The sequence below is a fragment of the Oncorhynchus keta genome, chromosome 35, assembly GCF_023373465.1.
Source record: "Oncorhynchus keta strain PuntledgeMale-10-30-2019 chromosome 35, Oket_V2, whole genome shotgun sequence".
Classification (NCBI taxonomy): Eukaryota; Metazoa; Chordata; class Actinopteri; order Salmoniformes; family Salmonidae; genus Oncorhynchus; species Oncorhynchus keta.
The window spans coordinates 14,805,724-14,825,535 of NC_068455.1; the positions used below are offsets into that span (position 1 = coordinate 14,805,724).

General features: G+C 43.3%; 1 protein-coding gene across 4 annotated transcripts in view; it reads left to right on the forward strand.

The window, feature by feature from the left end:
- The first annotated feature begins 4,024 nt into the window (after positions 1-4,024).
- The window catches only part of LOC118374147 (tau-tubulin kinase 2-like), a 48,522-nt gene continuing 32,734 nt past the window's right edge, over positions 4,025-19,812 (forward strand). For 2 of the 4 annotated variants that reach the window (XM_052496619.1, XM_052496622.1), the window contains exon 1: positions 8,906-9,232. The gene's annotated coding sequence lies outside the window, so the exon portion shown is untranslated. Of the gene's footprint in view, positions 4,152-8,013; positions 8,153-8,905; positions 9,233-19,812 lie in introns of those variants that run through there. The other 2 variants (XM_052496620.1, XM_052496621.1) reach the window with 2 other exon arrangements.

Consider the following 19,812-nt stretch of genomic DNA (forward strand, 5'->3'; position numbering starts at 1 on the left):
TAAAATCCCTAGAGTTTACATTTTCACTGTATAGGATGGTTGAGAACAATCCTTTTCACACAGGTAACAACCAGCTTGATATTATCAAGGTTTATGTGACAGACGCCACCAGCACTCCAATATTCAGTAGCATCACTACCAGAAAAGCTACCCGGGCCTGTAGACAGACAGTACAAATGGTACTGTTACAATATGTGAGTTTAAAACCCCCGGAGCACAGCTAGTCAGTCCTGGTAAAGACATGGTGGGTTAATGTTAGAGGACCTCATGGTATGAGACCTACGACAATGCCTCAGGACTATCTGTCCTGATGACTCCTTGCTGTCATGCTGCTGCTCCAGTTTCAACTGTTCTGCCTGCAGCTATGGAACCCTGATCTATTCACTGAAGGTGCCACCTTGTCCCAGACCTGCTGTTTTCAACTCTCTCTCTCTCTACCGCACCTGCTATTTCGACCTCTGAATGCCTGGCTATGAAAAGCCAAGTGACATTTACTCCTCATGTACTGACCGGTTGCACCCTCTATAACCACTGTGATTATTATTTGACCCTGCTGGTCATCTATGAACGTTTGAACATCTTGGAGAACTATCTGGCCTTATTGGCCATGTACTGTTAGAATCTCCACCCGGCACAGCCAGAAGGGGACTGGCCACCCCTCAGAGCCTGGTTCCTCTTGTCGTGTCTTTGGCTATGCCGGATTAAGTGATATGACATGCTATTCTATAAAATAATTTCTCCGTAATTAATATCACCTGATTGAGCTAATCATGTAAATGTAATTACAGTAACTAGAGAGTTGGGCACCACAAAATAATATTTATAGAGCTGTTATCTTCCGAATAAACTCTTAAAGACCTAGTAATACAGTATTTTACATCAATAGCAGTCAATATCAACCGTCACCTTAATTCCATCTCATCTGAAAGTTGTAAATTCTGCACGAACCCTGGCTAACAATTTGAATCAACAATACAAAATTGCGTTTAATTATTTATTTACTAAATACCTAACTAATCACGCAGAATTACACATACACATAATTAAATCATAACTTGATTACAAATTACATCATAAAGGAAAACGTCCCTAGCGGGCGGAACAGATATGACAGCTGGTTACACAAAAGAAAAGGGGCTGGGTTTGAGTGAAAGAGCGGGAAGACTGAGGAACTAAGGCGAAGCTGTGCTGTCGTAAATACAGTATCTTATGCCTTTTAAATTACCGCCCATTTGGAAAAGGAAAATGCAATAAATATTGGATAGGTAATCCTTCTCACCCCCCCCCCCCTAAAAAGATTTAGATGCACTATTGTAAAGTGGCTGTTCCACTGGATGTCATAAGGTGTATGCACCAATTTGTAAGTCGCTCTGGATAAGAGCGTCTGCTAAATGACTTAAATGTAAATGTAAATGTATTTACTCTGAGCTGCGCTCCGGTAGGTTGGTGGTAGATGGAAGGCCTTGTTCCCCAACCGAGTCCTTTGAAGAATGTCTCTGGTGGTCAATTGGATACGTTGTAGTAACGTCGTTGAGTGGTAGACGGGATACTCTGTCAGTTCCTCCCTAACCTGCGGTTGCTAACTCAACGGCGAGGACGTATCACGTCTGTAGTGAATAAAAGTTCAAAGTTCATATCATTCGCAACCAAAGCTCACGCTGATGTTGGCTTCGTTCTGTAGTTATTATCGGAACCATTCTGACATAGGACCGTCGTCCTACATCCCATGAACAGGAAGTTCTATTGTCATCATGGCTTATATAGGAAGGGAGAAAAGGGGTGTGTTTCATAGTTTACAACCTCTGTCTCTTCACGTGGGTGGGCCACTGAGTGTGCAGCCCTGTCTTATGAAAACCCACATCTCACATTTTAGAAGCTAAAATCACATTTCATCCCATCAAAAATAATTTCATATTCAAACATTTATATTGAACATCAATTCCGTGTGAATCCGATAACTCTGATGTGTAGACTTTCCACTGTAGAGTTTATGTCATCTTATCATTGATGAGAATGTCTCAGATGACAACCGAACTGACATCATATTCATTAAGCATATGTTCCATTGGTCGGATTACCAGAATATAGTTAATTTCCCCCCACCTTCTGACGTTCCCAGAATCTCTATGTTAACCAAGGGTTTTGCAAATGTAACTTCAGTAGGGTAGAGAGAGGAAAAAGGAGGGAAGAGGTATTTATGACTGTCATAAACCCAGTGGTGGGCTGTCAGGGCCAGCAAGGCCTTCTCTGCTGGCCAAAACATCTTCAGAATATAATTTTTTTTTAAATATATTTTCCTACAAATATGTATTAAATTATTCCCCAGAGTAAGAGTTATACTCTTCATTTCATAGCTTTCCTCTTGGTTGCACTGCTTCCAGTCCCACGTTGAGGTTTGGAGGGCTGGTCTTTGTATTAGATCTTTTATCCAATCATATTCAGCCATCATGTGTTGCCAGGGGTCTAAAATCTGCCCTCAGGCCTTCAGAATCAACAGTGCGGGCGCTTGTAGCTTAAAGTGAATGGAAATGAAAATGTAGTGTCAACCAATCAGCTTTAGAGTTGGCTATTGTAGGCCTGCTGGCTGGCTCCAGTGTTACACGGGAGCCAGCTAGCAGGCGTAGTGCGTGCACGTCTTTTGATTGGATTACCAATATTGAAAGGCAAGTCCTATATGGGCAGGTCTATGCAGAACTAGGAAACTGAATTTGATAAACGAATTCATTCGCGTACTACTGAGTACTTTTTCAACCCACAATGGCGGAAGGAGGAGAAGATATCGATTTGGTTGAGGATATAATTATAACGCCATTCTCAAGACAAACTTTTCAAGAAAAGCAACGACACACCAAAAAGCAACGAGACACCAAAGTACGGCTGGGCACTTACAAGCAAAGGTGCTTTTGAACATTTTTGGGGACACCCGTGTGGATCTACAGCTCAACGTCTATCGGTAAATAGCCCACCCATTTTTACCTACCTCATCCCAGTACTGTTTTTATTTATTTACTTTTCTGCTCTTTTGCACACCAATATCTCTACCTGTACATGACCATCTGATCATTTATCACTCCAGTGTTAATCTGCAAAATTGTAATTATTCGCCTACCTCCTCATGCCTTTTGCACACAATGTATATAGACTCCCCCTTTTTTTCCCTACTGTGTTATTGACTTGTTAACTGTTTATTCCATGTGTAACTCTGTGTTGTCTGTTCATATTGCTATGCTTTATCTTGGCCAGGTCGCAGTTCTAAATGAGAACTTGTTCTCAACTAGCCTACCTGGTTAAAGGTTAAATAAAAAAATAAAAAAATAAACGAACAAGCGCGCAGGGCAACGGAGCTGCACAATGAAAAGGTGAAGGGAAATATTGAAAAGACTCATTGATTGTGTCATGTTTTTGGGTAAACAGGAACTGTATTTATTTTATTTTTTTGACTTAAAGCTCAAAGTTTGTGGACCAGAAATGGATAGAAGAAGAATATTAATATAACTCTGTTGTACTCGACTATGTTCTTGCCTATTAGTTGAACTTTACTGTATTGTACTCTTCCCCTGCAATTCTCTGAATAAAAATGTCAATTTCAAGGTGACGCAACGCCTGGTTATACTGCATTTCTGTGTAAATGTATAGTGTCTAGAGCCATGGCATCATAATGATGGTAATAAGAGGTGGATTAATTCGGGTGGGACTGTGTAGGAACTCACTGAAGGCCCAGGCCTCAGGCCCACGGCACGCCACTGCATAAACCTATCCCCCAGGCCAACGTCATGACACTCTCTAGGTTTCTTTCTTAGGTTCATGCCTTTCTAGGGAGTTTTTTCTAGCCACCGTGCTTCTACATCTGCATTGCTTGCTGTTTGGGGTTTTAGGCTTGGTTTCTGTATAGCATTTTGGAACATCTGCTGATGTAAATACATTTGATTGATTGATTAGGAAAGCGGGTCAACAACTGGAAGGTCAGCGATTTGAATCTCAAGTCTGACTGGAAAATCAAGTATTCTTCCTTGTCTTCTTACCAGGAAGTAGTGGTCAGTGAGCAGGATACAGGACTAGAAGAAACCAAAGCTGGGGGACAGGTCCTCTTGCAGAATGAAGAGCTGTTCTCGAAATGCCGACCACCCTGCCATGTCCTGACACACACACAGGTGAACATGCACACAGGTGCACACACACGCACATGCACGCACGCACACACACACACACACAAAATAAGAGGCTGCATATTATCACCAGATCACCGACAGAACTAGTATTCCAAAGATGTCAGTAAATCATTTTCTACAGTGTGCTAAATCAGTGTTTTAAACAAATCTACTTTGAAAAAAAAGTATAACCTCACACACACGAACCCAGTCTTCACTATGAGTTATCCATACATCAATTGTCTTAAATGATTTATTTACTAAGTAATTCACAGAAATGCATAAACAAACAGTAGATAGTTACACGGAAATGATAACGGAGTTTCCCTAGTGGGATAAACCGGCATCGCGGCTTGGTGTACAAAAGGGAAGTGGGGATCAACTGAGATAAGACAACACAGTTGATAATTATAACAATTGAAATGCTAATCCTTTGCACATGAATGTTCACTCATTCGGGAACAATTGCAATCAATTAATATATTTACGCTCAATGTGTCGTCGGGGTATCTGTTGAAAAGTTAGTTTCTGTTGGAGAGTTTGTCCGCCCTCTCTGTCGTGGTTAGAATGGTTAGTTCAGAGTGACATTCATTCATGTCATTATGGATAGATGTTTCGGCGGTTGTCGGTCTTCGCGTTCAATGGTACAGAATTCCTAGCTGCAGACTAGTAATTAATATCAAAGACTTGTTCTTATTCTGTCGGTATCGATAGTCTAATCAATAGTCTAATAGTTTAACCACGAGGGATGGTTAAAATATTCAGCCATCTGGTCTGCAACCTTAGTCCTCTCGTAATTGAGAGCAACATGGTCTGTTGAGAAATTCTCAAACTGGGGGTTTTATTCAGGAGTTGCAGAAAAAGGCTGTCTCATGACACCAGGTCCGAACTGGGCTCATGGGCGGTCCTCTGATTTAGTTAAATTCAAAAGGGAATTGGAGTTTCCTTCATTAAACAGTCCAAAATCACATTACACAATTTTACAAACAGTATCATCTTCACTCATTAATCTTAAACAACAATTAGATGTAAACCTCATATCTGAGGCTATTATATAAACAGCATTATGGTAATGTGACTGTATTGTCTCCCATGAGTTTCACAAAATTGTACTAAACAGACCAGTTCGTAGCTGGATTCTTAACCAGTTCGTAGCTGGATTCTTAACCGATCTTTTATACCTTTTCCAGAACATAAATGTTGTTTGGACCTCAAGTTCTGTGAGGTGGAAGAAATTCCTTTGTTCTCTATGAAAATTCACTCTGTCTCTATACTGTGGCCATGAGGAGATAATCTCCTCCAGGAATTTACGACCTCTCTCTGACCACAGCAGCCTGGGTGTAGGAGACAGGGAGAGGAGGATGGGGCTTGCTGTACCCAAAGAGGGCAATGTCATGACACCAGTGAGGTAGCGCGAGGGGTTACATGGCAGAACATACAGGGGCCCCCAGCCAACCGGCCTTTACCCAACTCCACTCCGTTAACAGTAACTTGAATCGCTGTGACTGGGGCATCTCTCTGACTGGGGCCAGAGAGACCACGGTTATGATCCTAATGGGACCGGAGACACTAGGCTTATGGTCCGGAGGGGACCAGAGTGACCAGGGTTATGGTCCTGAGTGGACCAGCGAGACCAGGGTTAGAATACAGTACAACATAGGGAAAGGTCATCAAACACACCTGCAGAGACAGGGGAGCCAACATGAAAAATGTCTGTCCACCTAACAGGTGACCTGACAGATGTGAAATGGAGAGCAAGGTGGACTCCCTGTAGCATGAGGTATAGTGGCAGGTCTATCACAACATCCTGAAGAGGTCTCAGGTGCTGGAACGCACCAAATGGAATGACATCTGCTGAAACCATGGTGACTAATAGAAGCTTCCTCTCATATCCTCTTATTCATTTCTATAAAGAGGAAACCAAGAAGGTCGTATTAACAGGGTTGAGGGATTATGTATTTATCTTCGACATATTCTTACACATATCACATGAAATGGATGACATTGTACACACACACACAGGCAAAAATGACAAGGTTGTTATAACAACCATGACACTTCCATAGTTACCAGATAGTAACTTGTTTCATGAGGTATTCTAACTTTTAGAAGTTGTTCTTTGTCCTAAACATATCCACATGGGATGAGATTGAAATGCTGTGCTGTATTGGTTGTTGGCATTAGAGATACAGTAACAAGGAGAGCAGGGAAACCAGATTGACTCAATAGAAACTTAACCCACAAACATTCTTCTGTTACCTAATCACCCCTCACAACCACACACCACATACACACACACACACACACACACACACTATTGTATCTCATATGCATACGTATATACGTATATACTGTACTCTATATCATAGACTGCATCTTTATGTAATACATGTATCACTAGCCACTTTAACTATGCCACTTTGTTTACATACTCATCTCATATGTATATACTGTACTCGATACCATCTACTGTATCTTGCCTATGCTGCTCTGTACCATCACTCATTCATATATCCTTATGTACATATTCTTTATCCCCTTACATTGTGTATAAGACAGTAGTTTTGGAATTGTTAGTTAGATTACTTGTTGGTTATCACTGCATTGTCGGAACTAGAAGCACAAGCATTTCGCTACACTCGCATTAACATCTGCTAACCATGTGTATGTGACAAATAACATTTGATTGTATTTGATATTGCTACCTCATCACCCCTTTCACCCCTGGAGGAGGGGAGATAACAGTTGAAGTGGTATAGTGGCCAAACCAGATGGACTGGTTCCAGCTGTGGCTCAGTCCTGAAGGATGCCAACCGATCCATCTGGTACTGTCATGTATGGAGTTATATAAAGACACGCAGGGGTGGGCAACTCCAGTCCTCGAGGGCCTGATTGGTGTCAGCCCCAGCTAACAAACCTCACTCCAATAATCACCCAGTCATGATCTTCAGTTTAGAATGCAATTTCATTAATCAGCTTTGTTTGCTAGGGAAGGAGATAAAGTGTGACATCAATCAGGACCTCAAGGACTGGAGTTGCCCACCCCTGCGCTATGTCTGTCTTATGTTTAAGTTAATGACATGGAGTAGGAATAGATTAGAGTGGAGTAGAAATATTATTCAGATGTGTTGAGCTAGCCTGGTCCCAGATCTTTACAGCCAACTTCTATGGTTGTTGTCACGCCAAACAGATCTGGGACCAGGCTAGTGTTGGGCTGGTTGTGGGCATCCTCTACCAGGTTGAGAATGCCAAATAAGTTGAACGGCCGCTTGGGTCCAGGGGTGATGGAAACATCAGCACAGATCAAGGAGTTACCTGAGGGGGTCTTGACCAATCACTTTAGATCTTTTCACATCAGGGTAGCCTAGTGGTTAGAGTGTTGGACTAGTAACCGGAAGGTTGCAAGTTCAAACCCCTGAGCTGACAAGGTACAAATCTGTCGTAAAAGCGTCTGCTAAATGACTTAAATGTAAATGTAAATGTAAATAAATCTGTAGTGAAAGGTAAAATAAATCTTGTTCAGAGCTGATCTGATTGGTTGAAAGACCAGTTAGTAAAGAAAAAAATGTGAATTGGGCTGCCATAGAGAGCTGGTTGGTAGAAAGCTAGACATATGAATGTTGTATTGTAGATAATAGTGTTTGTAATTCAATACCAGTGGAGGGGCATTAAGCAGTGAAGTGACTGACTGCTCAGCTTTGAGGTGAAATTCACAAAGAATGCACATATCTGTAGGTCTGCGGCTTCTTTACCTCATTCTAGAATCTACTCCAGTCAACTGATTGGCCATGTACAAATATAGACATTTATTGCCCAATTCGGTGTAGACAGCCTGCGTTGGGGGGTGTCATAGCTCTCCAGCACCTAGGAAGCAAAGCACGCCAGAGCCAGTCCGACAAGAACTAGCGCTCCGAAGCGCTTGGGCATCCTGTAGTGACGAGAGGGCGGTGGGAATCTACTGGACAGAATACTGCCAGGACTGGCGAGAGCAACATGAACGCACGGTATGCTAGCCCCGTTAGCTACACATTAGCTACTAGTTGGCGTTCAGACCGTTTGATTTCCATTGGCGATCATAGCTAGATCGAGCTAACTGTTACACACGAAACGACTCCTCTCAAATTATGCTTTGATGTAGCTAAAAGGAAATACAACAGAGTTGTATATTGTACTGTCTTGTGCATGGATACGTAATCAATGAGTGAAATCCGGGATCCTTGGGACGTCTTTCACTTCTGAAAATGAATGTACAAATAGATAGGTGTAAGCACCGTGAGAAAACCTAGCACATGCTCATATAACAGGTCAGCAATAATCAAGTGAGGTAGATGTAGTTGTTTGGGGTTGGCTCCAAAAACTATATGAGCAGTTTTGAACATTCTTATTAAGCTCCTTTGAAGTATTTACCCCTAAAAAATATATATTTCTGAGCTGTCAGCAAATGTTCAGTGAATAGTGGTTGTTAATACAATAACTCTTAAAATTGTGGTAGAGAGACAATACCAAAGCACACATGATATTGGCATGTTGCACCAAAATCTACAACGCTGTTTTATCTTGATGAAAACAATTACATGCAAATACACCAGAATAGAATAGAGGAGGTGACATTGTAATATGAGGTTTGCAAGACCTAGTAACAGTAACTAAAGTCCGGGAACTTCCTATGGAATATTGGGCGCGGCCATGCCCATGAAACATAATTACACTTGCACTAGCGCTTTAAATCACGAATGCGTTTACATAGCGAGCTTGTTGCGAGGGGGATATGATCGTGAACGAGCGCGCAGTCAGGCTGGCTGATACCGTTAGTCGCGTCAGGGATCTGCAGCGATAGAGAGAGAGAGAGATGCTGAGGTGACAGGGAGAGAGAAGTAGAAAAGGGACGATTAAATCAAACTCATTATGTCACTGCTGAATTCACATGTCTGTATGTAAACCTCAGCTGCAGAATCAACGTTGCATGCATAATAACGCGCCCGCTGTGGAATTCCACTCAATGTGTCAACATTCCGTCAAGACAAACAGAGGATTATTTGTAACCACGCCCGGCTCCTTTCGGATCAAGGATCGGAGTGGTCAAGGTATGGGCACCGCAGCTATGCAAACGGATCCTGATAGCTTGCTAGCTAACATTGGCTGACGTCAACATGCACGAATGCAGTAGGCCACATTAGCTACATTTTAAAAGGACTGACGCAATGTATCATCGCTGCCAAGGTCGTCCCATAACTAGATGCATCGAGATGATATTTTAGAACGCAGTTTCCCCATAGCCTTAGTAGGTTGATTATCTTTATGCTAACCAATAGCTAAATGCAAAAAGGCACTCTAGTATATAGCCCGTGTGTGCAATCAATGTGCGTGTTCGCGCAATCGTAAATCTGCTGTAGCAACGCTAGGCTAGCTACGCAGCTTCGTAAAGCAACAACACAGGCGCGGTGGTTACACATTGTAACACACCAATTACTTACTTATGTGGTTATTACTTTGTAACAGCTGACTGTTAGTAGAGCGAATTTATATCGTGCATTGTCGTCATAACATTTTTATTCTGGTAATGATAGTGGATATATTTGTCTCGAGCTTGTTCGTTTGCGGTATAGCAGCCCCAGTATGACAGACAGCCATTTCTGTCAACAGACATTATTTTGACAGTAACTCCATAGCTTTGTTTCTAATCAATCACTCACGTCATATTATGGTTATGTTAAACTGACGTGTGTGTGTGTGTGTGTGTGTGTGTGTGTGTGTGTGTGTGTGTGAGAGAGGGAGTACTGTAGCTGCATAGTCATGTGTGGTACAGACAATACTTAATTCATAGCTTGTGATTCAAGATCCAGAGCAACTCATGAGTTGAGAAGAATAGCTTATCAACAGGCACATTTTACAGTACAGAATCTCGCATACAATCAATACATTCTTTATACAGCAATTGAGCAATACAGTAGTCTGCAAGTACTTTAGTGAGGTTAAGATATTGAGAGACAACCCCAACATCATTCACTACTATCATGCCTACTCACTTCTGACTATCACCATGCTCTCAGGGGAGGCTCCAGGGCTAGGCTGCACATCTACCATTCCAGTGTTTAATTGCTATATTGTAATTACTTCGCCACCATGGCCTATTTATTGCCTTACCTCCCTTTTCTTACATCATATGCACACACTGTATATAGTCTTTTTGTACTGTATTATTGACTGTATGTTTGTTTTATTCCATGTGTAACTCTGTTGTTGTATGTGTCAAACTGCTTTGCTTTATCTTGGCCAGGTCACAGTTGTAAATGAGAACTTGTTCTCAACTAGCCTACCTGGTTAAATAAAGGTGAAATAAAAAATCAATAAAATAGGCTTCGTGGCTAGGCTCCATGGCTAGGCTCTAGGGCTAGGCTCCATGGCTAGGCTCCATGGCTAGGCTCCATGGCTAGGCTCCATGGCTAGGCTCCATGGCTAGGCTCCAGGGCTAGGCTCCAGGGCTAGGCTCCAGGGCTAGGCTCCATGGCTAGGCTCTAGGGCTAGGCTCCATGGCTAGGCTCTAGGGCTAGGCACTAGGGCTAGGCTCCATGGCTAGGCTCCAGGGCTAGGCTCTAGGGCTAGGCTCTAGGGCTAGGCTCTAGGGCTAGGCTCTAGGGCTAGGCTCCATGGCTAGGCTCCAGGGCTAGGCTCTAGGGCTAGGCTCCATGGCTAGGCTCTAGGGCTAGGCTCCAGGGCTAGGCTCTAGGGCTAGGCTCCATGGCTAGGCTCTAGGGCTAGGCTCTAGGGCTAGGCTCCATGGCTAGGCTCCAGAGCTAGGCTCCATAGCTAGGCTCCATGGCTAGGCTCCAGTGCTAGGCTCCAGGGCTAGGCTCCAGGGCTAGGCTCCTAGGCTCCAGCTAGGCTCCAGGGCTAGGCTCCAGGGCTAGGCTCCATGGCTAGGCTCTAGGGCTAGGCTCCAGGGCTAGGCTCTAGGGCTAGGCTCCATGGCTAGGCTCCAGAGCTAGGCTCCAGGGCTAGGCTCCATGGCTAGGCTCTAGGGCTAGGCTCTAGGGCTAGGCTCCATGGCTAGGCTCAATGGCTAGGCTCTAGGGCTAGGCTCCAGGGCTAGGCTCCAGAGCTAGGCTCCAGAGCTAGGCTCCAGTTCTAGGCTCCAGGGCTAGGCTCCAGGGCTGGGCTAGGCTCCAGGGCTAGGCTCCAGGGCTAGGCTCCAGTGCTAGGCTCCATGGCTAGGCTCCAGGGCTAGGCTCTAGGGCTAGGCTCTAGGGCTAGGCTCCAGGGCTAGGCTCCAGGGCTAGGCTCCAGGGCTAGGCTTCAGGGCTAGGCTCTAGGGCTAGGCTCTAGGGCTAGGCTCCAGGGCTAGGCTCCAGGGCTAGGCTCTAGGGCTAGGCTCCAGGGCTAGGCTCCATGGCTAGGCTTCATGGCTAGGCTCTAGGGCTTTAAACAGAGAGATGACTGAACAGCCAGGCTCAGGCAGCAGCAGTTAGGGAATCAGACACTCCTTTAATCTCCAGAGGTCAGCATCCCAAATGGCACCCTATTCCCTACATAGTAGAGGTTGACCGATTTATGATTTGTCAATGCAAATACCGATACCGATTATTGGGGAAAAAGCAGATACCGATTAATCTGCCATTTTTTTATATTATTTTTTACATATATTTTTGTAATAATGGCAAATACAACAATACTGAATGAACACTTTAATTTTAACTTAATATAATACATAAATAAAATCTATTTAGTCTCAAATAAATAATGAAACATGTTCAATTTGGTTTAAATAATGCAAAAACAGTGTTGGAGAAGAAAGTAAAAGTGCAATATGTGCCATGTAAAAAATATATTGTTTAGGTTTCTTGCTCAGAACATGAGAACATATGAAAGCTGGTGGTTCCTTTTAACATGAGTCTTCAATATTCCCAGGTAAGAAGTTTTAGGTTGTAGTTAATGTCGTATTTATAGGGCGATTTCTCTCTATGCGATTTGTATTCCATATACCTTTGACTATTGGATGTTCTCATAGGCACTATAGTATTGCCAGCCTAATCTTCAATGTTCTGTCATAATTATGTACAATTCTGGCAAATTCATTACGGTCTTATTTAGGAAGGAATGTTCTTCACACAGTTTGCTTCGTGCCAGGCGGCCCAAACTGCTGCATATACCCTGATGCGAATACGCTTTTGTTAAATAATCACTCATTTGGCGAAGTAGGCTGTGATTCGATGATAAATTAACAGGCACCACATTGATTATATGCAACGCAGGACAAGCTAGTTAAACTAGTAATATCATCAACCATGTGTAGTTAACTAGTGATTATGTTATGATTGATTGTTTTTTACAAGGCAAGTTTAATGTTAGCTGGCAACTTACCTTGGCTCCTTGCTGCACTCGCGTAACAGGTGGTCAGCCTGCCACACAGTCTCCTCGTGGATTGCAATGTAATCGATTGTTATACAAACTTGAATCGTCCATGCCGATTAATCGGTCGACCTCTACTACATAGTGCACTATTTTTGTCCAGGGCTCATAGGGAATAGGGCACCATTTGAGTCACCCATAGAGGAGGACGTCTCTGCTCCAATAGACCAGGCTGAGGCTGCTCTAACCCACTAATGAATTAGATTAGCAAACATTGGAGGTGTTTCCCCTAGTTTAATGACTCCTATTTACCGTGTTGACTTGACACGTGTGTGTGTGTGTGTGTGTGTGTGTGTGTGTGTGTGTGTGTGTGTGTGTGGGTGTGTGTGTTTGTGGATGTGTGACTGCTCAGACTAATAGGAATGGAAGTAGCCCTATCATCTCATCATGACTGCTTTATTACTGTGACATGCAGACTAGTCTTCCAGCACATTTAAATATTCAATTTATAGTGCACTACTTTTAACTGGGGCACATAGGGCTCTGGTCAAATGTAGTGCACTCAATAGGGAATATGGTGCCATTTGGGTCTCAACTACAACAGTGTGGACCAGCCACTTGCTGGCTGAGTGGGGTGGTTCTGGGCTGGCTCTGAGGCAGCAGGCAGCCTTCTGTACCTGTATTCATAAATGATCTCAAAGTAGGAGTGCTATTCTAGGATCAGGTCTTCCCTGTCCATACACAGGGGCGGCAGGTCGCCTAATGGTTAGAGCGTTGGACTTGTAACCGAAAGGTTGCAAGATCGGATCCCTGAGCTGACAAGGTAAAAATCTGTCGTTCTGCCCCTCAACCAGGCAGTTAACCCACTGTTCCTAGGCCATCATTGAAAATAAGAATTTGTTCTTAACTGACTTGCTTAGTTAAATAAAGGTAAAATAAATAAACACTGTAATATTATTCATTGTGATCTAAAAGTCAAAACGGATCCTAGATCAGCACTTTTTTATTTTTTTTATTTATTTCACCTTTATTTAACCAGGTAGGCTAGTTGAGAACAGGTTCTCATTTGCAACTGCGACTTGGCCAAGATAAAGCATAGCAGTGTGAACAGACAACACAGATGGAGTAAACAATTAGGATAAAGTAATCCTTCTCACCCCCCCCCCCTTAAAAGATTTAGATGCACTATTGTAAAGTGGCTGTTCCACTGGATGTCATAAGGTGAATGCACCAATTTGTAAGTCGCTCTGGATAAGAGCGTCTGCTAAATGACTTAAATGTAAAATGTTAAATGTAAATGTAACAAGTCAATAACACAGTAGAAAAAAAGGGGAGTCTATATACAATGTGTGCAAAAGGCATGAGGAGGTAGGCGAATAATTACAATATTGCAGATTAACACTGGAGTGATAAATGATCAGATGATCATGTACAGGTAGAGATATTGGTGTGCAAAAGAGCAGAAAAGTAAATAAATAAAAACTGTGGGGATGAGGTAGGTGAAAATGTGTGTGCTATTTACCAATAGATTATGTACAGCTGCAGCGATCGGTTAGCTGCTCAGCTAGCTGATGTTTGAAGTTGGTGAGGGAGATAAAAGTCTCCAACTTCAGCGATTTTTGCAATTCGTTCCAGTCACAGGCAGCAGAGTACTGGAACGAAAGGTGGCCGAATGAGGTGTTGGCTTTAGGGATGATCAATGAGATATACTTGCTGGAGCGCGTGCTACGGATGGGTGTTGCCATCGTGACCAGTGAGCTGAGATAAGGCGGAGCTTTGCCTAGCATGGCCTTGTAGATGACCTGGAGCCAGTGGGTCTGGCGACGAATATGTAGCGAGGGCCAGCCGACTAGAGCATACAAGTCGCAGTGGTGGGTAGTATAAGGTGCTTTAGTGACAAAAAGGATGGCACTGTGATAAACTGCATCCAGTTTGCTGAGAAGAGTGTTGGAAGCAATTTTGTAGATGACATCGCCGAAGTCGAGGATCGGTAGGATAGTCAGTTTTACTAGGGTAAGCTTGGCAGCGTGAGTGAAGGAGGCTTTGTTGCGGAATAGAAAACACTTCTACTCAGAGATGCTTTATGAATTGCCCAGGTGGAGAGATTGAAGAAAATATACTACTCCCGCTGTACAAAAAAGTGCTCATTTTCTAACAGGAATGTATCTGACTCCAGAGAGGCAGGGGATTGGAATAGAGCCTCTGTGACCTTGAAACTTAGGCTACTGCAGAGTGTGTTTTATTGGTGGCTTCTCACACAGAGAGATGACGGTTGGGGTTCCCTGACTGTATGTTCCCTGACTGTACGACAACACACTAAATGTATGCTGCTCTGCTAGTCTTATCTAGGAAGAGCGAGAGAGATGCAGCGCTAGGGCCACTGTGTGTGTGGGATTCCAACAACGTGTCAACGACATTGTATCAAATTTCACTGTCTTCTTGATTTCACTGTTATCTAACTGTCTGCATCTGTGCTGTAATTGACGTTAACCACCCCTGTCCCATTGCATCATGGGATTGCTCATGTGCTGGTGATACACTGTGACATTGTGATGTCATGTCATGTAAGCAAAGAGTGTTCTGAGGCCTCTTTGCATAATGCTAAGAGTAGCCTACTTCCTCACACAGAATGCTAAGTGTAGCCTACTTCCTCACACAGAATGCTAGGAGTAGCCTACTTCCTCACACAGAATGCTAGAGTAGCCTACTTCCTCACACAGAATGCTAGAGTAGCCTACTTCCTCACACAGAATGCTAGAGTAGCCTACTTCCTCACACAGAATGCTAGAGTAGCCTACTTCCTCACACAGAATGCTAGAGTAGCCTCACACAGAATGCTAAAAATAAGTTCTCATCACTTTTGAGAGTTTGCTAATAAAGTAGGCTATAACTTGTAAAAATTCCTTATCTGAGCATATCAAAGAAGTCGAATGTGTTTTACGATAGGAAAGTGGCAGAGTCTTGGAAGCATTTAAATGATCAAACACTACGAGTCTGTTACACGTCAGTTACTGGTCTAATCAACACTGAAATAGGCCTGTCTTGGTTTGTTGTTACATGTCAGTGACTGGTCTAATCAACACTGAAATAGGCCTGTCTTGGTTTGTTGTTACATGTCAGTTACTGGTCTAATCAACACTGAAATAGGCCTGTCTTGGTTTGTTGTTACATGTCAGTGACTGGTCTAATCAACACTGAAATAGGCCTGTCTTGGTTTGTTGTTACATGTCAGTGACTGGTCTAATCAACACTGAAATAGGCCTGTCTTGGTTTGTTGTTACTGGTCTAATCAACACTGAAATAGGCCTGTCTTGGTTTGTTGTTACATGTCAGTGACTGGTCTAATCAACACTGAAATAGGCCTGTCTTGGTTTGTTGTTACATGTCAGTGACTGTCTAATCAACACTGAAATAGGCCTGTCTTGGTTTGTTGTTACATGTCAGTGACTGGTCTAATCAACACTGAAATAGGCCTGTCTTGGTTTGTTGTTACATGTCAGTGACTGGTCTAATCAACACTGAAATAGGCCTATCTTGGTTTGTTGTTACATGTCAGTTACTGGTCTAATCAACACTGAAATAGGCCTGTCTTGGTTTGTTGTTACATGTCAGTGACTGGTCTAATCAACACTGAAATAGGCCTGTCTTGGTTTGTTGTTACATGTCAGTGACTGGTCTAATCAACACTGAAATAGGCCTGTCTTGGTTTGTTGTTACATGTCAGTGACTGGTCTAATCAACACTGAAATAGGCCTGTCTTGGTTTGTTGTTACATGTCAGTGACTGGTCTAATCAACACTGAAATAGGCCTGTCTTGGTTTGTTGTTACTGGTCTAATCAACACTGAAATAGGCCTGTCTTGGTTTGTTGTTACTGGTCTAATCAACACTGAAATAGGCCTGTCTTGGTTTGTTGTTACTGGTCTAATCAACACTGAAATAGGCCTGTCTTGGTTTGTTGTTACATGTCAGTTACTGGTCTAATCAACACTGAAATAGGCCTGTCTTGGTTTGTTGTTACATGTCAGTGACTGGTCTAATCAACACTGAAATAGGCCTGTCTTGGTTTGTTGTTACATGTCAGTTACTGGTCTAATCAACACTGAAATAGGCCTGTCTTGGTTTGTTGTTACATGTCAGTGACTGGTCTAATCAACACTGAAATAGGCCTGTCTTGGATTTGTTGTTACATGTCAGTGACTGGTCTGAATCAAACTGAAATAGGCCTGTCTTGGTTTGTTGTTACTGGTCTAATCAACACTGAAATAGGCCTGTCTTGGTTTGTTGTTACATGTCAGTGACTGGTCTAGTCAACACTGAAATAGGCCTGTCTTGGTTTGTTGTTACATCATCACCACAGGCCTAATCAACACTGAAATAGGCCTGTCTTGGTTTGTTGTTACATGTCATTAGCTGGTCTAATCAACACAGAAATAGGCCTGTCTTGGTTTGTTGTTACATGTCAGTTACTGGTCTAATCAACACTGTCATAGGCCTGTCTTGGTTTGTTGTTACATGTCAGTGACTGGTCTAATCCACACTGAAATAGGCCTGTCTTGGTTTGTTGTTACATGTCAGTGACTGGTCCTCAACTGAAATAGGCCTGTCTTGGCCTGTTGTTACATGTCAGTTACTGGTCTAATCAACACAGAAATAGGCCTGTCTTGGTTTGCTATCATCTACATGCCTAGTGACTGGTCTAATCAACACACCACATAGGCCTGTCTTGGTTTTTGTTATCACACAAATGCCTCTCAGCTGTCATCTATCATCTCCACAGGCCTAGGTTCTGTCATTAGATACTATATCTCCAGGGCCTAGAGCTGTCATTATCATCTCCAAGCTTGGCCTCATTTTATTAGATTTATTGAACTCTGTAACCCAGAGCCTGGGCCTCAATTCAGAAAGTAAACCAAATCCAATTCCACAGGCCTATTGAAAAACATTGAAGATAGGCCTCAGCTTTTAGCTATGGATCTCCAAATGCCTTGGCCCAGCCCCATTAGTCTATCATCCCACAGGCCTAGCCCTCAACTGTCATTTGCTGTCATCTCCTGGGCCTGGTCTCAGCTGTCATTAGCACTGTCTGAGAGGCCTAGGCCTCAACTGTCATTAGCTACCATGCCTCCCACAGGCCTAGGCCTCAGCTATCATTAGCTATCATCTCCACAGGCCTAGGTCTCAGCTGTCATTAGCTATCATCTCCACAGGCCTAGGCCTCAACTGTCATTAGCTATCATCTCCACAAGCCTAGGCCTCAGCTGTCATTAGCTATCATCTCCACAGGCCTAGGCCTCAACTGTCATTTGCTATCATCTCCACAGGCCTAGGTCTCAGCTGTCATTAGCTATCATCTCCACAGGCCTAGGCCTCAACTGTCATTTGCTATCATCTCCACAGGCCTAGGTCTCAGCTGTCATTAGCTATCATCTCCACAGGCCTAGGCCTCAACTGTCATTAGCTATCATCTCCACAGGCCTAGGCCTCAACTGTCATTTGCTATCATCTCCACAGGCCTAGGTCTCAGCTGTCATTAGCTATCATCTCCACAGGCCTAGGCCTCAACTGTCATTAGCTATCATCTCCACAGGCCTAGGCCTCAACTGTCATTTGCTATCATCTCCACAGGCCTAGGCCTCAACTGTCATTAGCTATCATCTCCACAGGCCTAGGCCTCAACTGTCATTAGCTATCATCTCCACAAGCCTAGGCCTCAACTTTCATTAGCTATCATCTCCACAGGCCTAGGCCTCAACTGTCATTAGCTATCATCTCCACAGGCTCCTTGACATTCCTTCTGCACACCCAGTGGTTAATGTTCTCCGTCACTGCAAATTATTTCCGTCGTATGGATTCTGAAGAGGTCTTTTTTGAGATCAGTGTCGATCCGCAACACGGGTTTGGATATGACATAGGCTAATCTAGACAGAAGCATGTCTGTTCTTCAAAATATATTCCCAAATATTTTATTTTCTCTGTTATGATGTGGGCACTGAACTGACATGCATGATTGTTGATGACACTCCGATGTTCAGATGAAGGGAATTAAATAGTCTATAATGCGTACCACAGCAGCGCTCAACTCAGACAGCGGTGAGGAGCTCATTGTTGCCGCTGGCAAAGTCTTTCAAAGGCTGTGATGTATCACTCAGGATAGAACTGTCCAGCGGTACTATTTTTGCCATGTAATATTGTTATTAAAACTATAGTAGAATAGTTGACCTATTTACCTAGTCGGCTTGTTGTTGTGTGTCCAATGCAAGATGAATGTTCCTCTCGAGGCGCATTCAAGTTGCGAGAACCATAGGAGGGAAACATGTATTTTGACAAGCACAACAATTCTTCATACAATTGCTGAAAAACAATTTAGAAAGCAGTTTTGGCCTTTGAATCCAAGTGTTCCATTGCTACCATGTTTATTTCTCTGATCCTACAATTGCGCGTGTGGCATCCATTTACAAATGCAGTTTTACAACAGGAGTTTCAAGCATGGTTTTACGCCTCTATCAGACCGACAGCCTTATTGCGTTTTGGTACACAAGAAGTACATTCATTTCCAATGAAAAGTGGATGTAGAACCATCAGACGGGTGATTGACATAGCAGTGGGGGGTGAAGACCTTGGCCGTTCGGGGCTTGCTGGGGAGGGGTGGCTCCCAAACATCATCCAAATCCTCTGCATCCTCGACTCTTAAAATAAAATAAAGGGATACATTGTTATAAAGACACACAGAATTACAGTTGACTACATTTACAAAACGACATTACTGTAAAGTAAAAACACCAAGCTTCAACTTTATCTGTACAGTGAACATAGAAGGTGTGAAGTACACACACAATGCAAACAGTAACACTTTGGAGACAAAGGCAGAGGTGAAGACCACAAATAAACAATGACCATGAGAGTTTAGTGGCCTCTCCAATGACCATGCGAGTTTAGTGGCCTCTCCAATGACCATGAGAGTTTAGTGGCCTCTCCAATGACCATGCGAGTTTAGTGGCCTCTCCAATGACCATGAGAGTTTAGTGGCCTCTCCAATGACCATGAGAGTTTAGTGGCCTCTCCAATGACCATGCGAGTTTAGTGGCCTCTCCAATGACCATGAGAGTTTAGTGGCCTCTCCAATGACCATGAGATTTTAGTGGCCTCTCCAATGACCATGCGAGTTTAGCGGCCTCTCCAATGACCATGCGAGTTTAGTGGCCTCTCCAATGACCATGAGAGTTTAGTGGCCTCTCCAATGACCATGAGATTTAGTGGCCTCTCCAATGACCATGAGAGTTTAGTGGCCTCTCCAATGACCATGAGAGTTTAGTGGC